The sequence below is a fragment of the Acyrthosiphon pisum genome, chromosome A1, assembly GCF_005508785.2.
Source record: "Acyrthosiphon pisum isolate AL4f chromosome A1, pea_aphid_22Mar2018_4r6ur, whole genome shotgun sequence".
Taxonomy (NCBI): Eukaryota; Metazoa; Arthropoda; class Insecta; order Hemiptera; family Aphididae; genus Acyrthosiphon; species Acyrthosiphon pisum.
The window spans coordinates 141,434,482-141,438,196 of NC_042494.1; the positions used below are offsets into that span (position 1 = coordinate 141,434,482).

General features: G+C 30.4%; 1 protein-coding gene across 2 annotated transcripts in view; it reads right to left on the minus strand.

Annotated features, from left to right (window-relative positions):
• The window catches only part of LOC100166781 (NEDD4-binding protein 1), an 11,495-nt gene extending 8,090 nt beyond the window's left edge, over window positions 1-3,405 (minus strand). For both annotated transcript variants that reach the window (XM_008189512.3, XM_001950194.5), the window contains exon 1: window positions 3,063-3,405. The gene's annotated coding sequence lies outside the window, so the exon portion shown is untranslated. The remainder of the gene's footprint in view (window positions 1-3,062) is intronic.
• Window positions 3,406-3,715: the final 310 nt, after the last annotated feature.

Below are 3,715 nucleotides of genomic sequence, written 5' to 3' on the forward strand. Positions count from 1 at the left end.
CCCTCCCCCCAATTCACGCCTATGCCTATACTCTGTTCAAAATGAGATCATTACTACGCGGCGACAAGTTTTCGTCGAGCGGCGGTCAGACATATGGTCAGACGCCGTCCCCACTATGGCAACGAGTGGGGCACTGCCACGGAACAAAGCCACGCCCATGCGCACAACTAGGCCGCCGAGTAATGATCTCATTTTGAATAGAGTGTAGGGGGTGACATTTCAAAAGTCTGGTCACCTTTAGGCCTTGATTAAATATGCAAAAGATAATTGAATTGTGCCACATTGCAAACAAGGTTGAAAACCACTGGCAGATGCTAGTACAATCATGAATCAACTAGAGTATCAATAGATCAGCTTCAGATTTATGGTTTAGTGAGCCGTCAAAAAACTTTAAAGTAAGCAGCAAAAAGAATAGGACTGAACTTAAATGGAGAGAAAGCCAAAATAATAGAAATTAATTTCAATATTCATTAGTTCTATATTTAATAACACAGAAAATTGGTACTTTTGAAAAGTAAACAAATCTCAATACCTCAAGCAAGAATAATGATTGAGCAAAAGACATTTTTAGATTAATGTATTCAACACACAGTAAATATTAGATATGAACAACTTCTTAAAAAATATAATCAAAAATAAGTAGATAGTATAGCATAAGAAATGTAAACTAAATAAGTTTACAAATCAAATCTATATTAGGTATTTTAAAAGCTCTGAAAAGAACTGATGGTGGTCCTTAAAAGGACCCTTTAGAAAATAGGCTTGATTTTATGGTAGGGGAGGGGATGACGAAGTTCTTTTTCTTTTTAGAAAATATTTAGGTGTACCACTTGTAATTTATTATATCCTATATAATCAATAAAATATTTTAATATTCAAGTAAGCACATTTTGCATCTCCCTTCTAATTTTCTCCCAATTTAAGCACTATTTAGAAATAATGGTTTTATGATAGATGTATTAATAATCATAAAGTATCAAAAAAATAATTAAAATCATCTATATTGTGTAAATTATTGTAAAAAAACTTCGCCATACTCTGTTATGTTATATTTTTCTTATAAACTTACAAAACATCAAATTTTTCGTTCAGCAGGGAGCAGAACCAATTATGTTTTTTTAGCTTTAATATTAGGGTCTAATATAAAATCTAAAGAAAAATATTATTAACTAGGCATCTTGTAAACTTTTGATGATGTATAAATTTTAAATCAAGTTATTATCTAGATAATATTATTACATACAAGTTTAATAACAGGCCAATTAACTTAAATATTAAAAGCTAACAACATAAAACTGGTTCTGCTAAATGCAAATTTGATATCTTGAAGGTTTGTAATCTCTGTTATAATATGTAGGTGTGAGCATGTGGCTTCCACTTAATTTTTTACTTTCATAAAACTGAATATAAGTTTTTAAAAATCTGGACTCTACTTACAAGTAAATACAATTTTTTGGTTTAATAGAGTTTTATCTGTTAATTTTAGCCAATTGGTATAATTGATGATAATGATTATTGTAATGTTGTTAAATAAATTATTTTTGTTTTAGTCCACAGTTCTAGTTACCTATTCACTGCTCTAGGCATACTATTACGTTCCTTAATTTAAAATATTATTATTTTGTCATTAACTATGAAATTTTAGGACACCTTGCTCGCATTATTTTATACTTAAATAATTAGATCTTATATATCTCAAAATTTAAAAACATTTTATTTTATGTAGCATAAACAGATTGATTATAGTGTAGCAGTGAAAAGGTTCAAGCTTCATGGACGTACATTTGAACAGTGCACCTTGATATCCCAAATTTTTTGTAGCCATGTTTTCTAATCTCATGACATTCTACTAAAATCAAAATGGAGGTCTTTCAAAAATTTCATACCCACGCCAATATTTAAATATTTCTATCAGTAATTGCTGCTGGTTGTATCATAAAAAGTTAATGCTGTGCAGAAGTGGTGCCCAGGCTAATACTGAAATATTGTACTCTTGAATACTTTGAAAAAAGATAACAATATAATATAGGTCTATTTAGTGGAAAATATAAGATACAGAATAAGTAGTGAAGAACATCATCAAACAAAATAAAATATTAAAAACTATTAGGTAATTTGTATTCAGTGGTTGGAAAGTTTCATAAAAAAGGAATAATTAGTTCATGTTCAGATTCATCTCGTTAAGAACAAGGTAAAAAAAAACTAAATTGTTTCTCGGCTTAAATAAAACAACTATACTTCGTTCAGATTAAGATTGAACTGGCGGCTCGACCAAAACACGGTTTTTTCATGCATTTTGGACATTGGTGGGAACGTATGCACGGCGGCCATCACCGGTACCGACAATTGACGACGGCCGGCGATGACTGTTGGTCAATCATAGAATGCATAGCCATCGCATAGGGGGTCAGGCACTGTTCGGCAGCTCAGTCTGCATGCGCGAAGCCGGTTCAATCTTAACCTGAATGGAGTATAGTTCCTTTCCTCGTTCCTAAATAAAGAGTTTTTAATAAAAATTTTTCGTTCATCAATAATTTTAAAATTGTTTTAATATAGTTTGTGGGTAGTAATAAATTGTTTAATTATATAGTTATTTTGTATTTAAAATGTTTAATTTGTTTATATCATACAAGGTAAGACCGATGAGAACACTGTGATTGAGTTGAAATTTTGTAAACATTGTCTATATTATTTTATACCAATTGACTAAATTTCTAAAAAAAAAAAAAAATTAAAACTTGATAAAAAATTATTTAAATTCCCTATAGAAATTTCAATATGTTGTTTCACATGAAAAAGGAACTATGTTCTCAATAAGTTCATACTGACTAGTTCCTTCGAACGCGTTCCTTCCAAGCACTGTTTGTATTACAGATAAATACTACCTACCTAATACTTAATTTGTATAGTTAAAGTAAACAACAAAATGTATTGATCAGAAAATTAAAAAAATGGATTTGACTAGAAACATCATATTTTATTAGATAAGACATATACTACAGAGGTACAAATGTACAATGTACAAGTCTAAACAAACTTTTCTAATTAAAATTATTACTTACTGATTATCGACGATCCACGTGTTTTAGGTTGACTTTATAATTGTGATACTACATATAAGAACTAACAATAAATTGTAGTTGTCTTTGGTAGGCGGTAGCGACTCTTGAGTACAAACTACAATACTACAGAGTTCAGATTACCCCACAAAGCATAGTGATAACTTGTAAGCAGAACATAAAAAATTCAAATTCAAATGACAGAAAAAAGCTATTCAGAAATTTAAGAATAAATTTAATGTCAGAATACTTAGAAATTGGAATGCCAGTTGCTACGTCTTGCCGCATGGCAATTCCCGTAGTCACAATACAATATCGTTATTCGTTATCAGCACGGACTACGGAGTAGTGATGGGCACAACCATGATAAAAGAATTATTTTATCATGGGCACAACCACGGTCTTAGATTATTACAACCACGATTAAAGATATATCTTTAATCGTGATTACAACCGAGTGAAAACTATCGAAGTACTCGATAGTTTAAACTATCTAATTACTCGATTGTTTTATAAAACTATCGAACTATCGAAAAACTATCGAACTATTGAAAACTAATCGAACTATCGAAATTTTTACTTTTTAGATAAGGTTATGTATTATTTACTATTTAGCCATGATGTTGTCAATGTTGTCATTCGAAATTCGACTATCG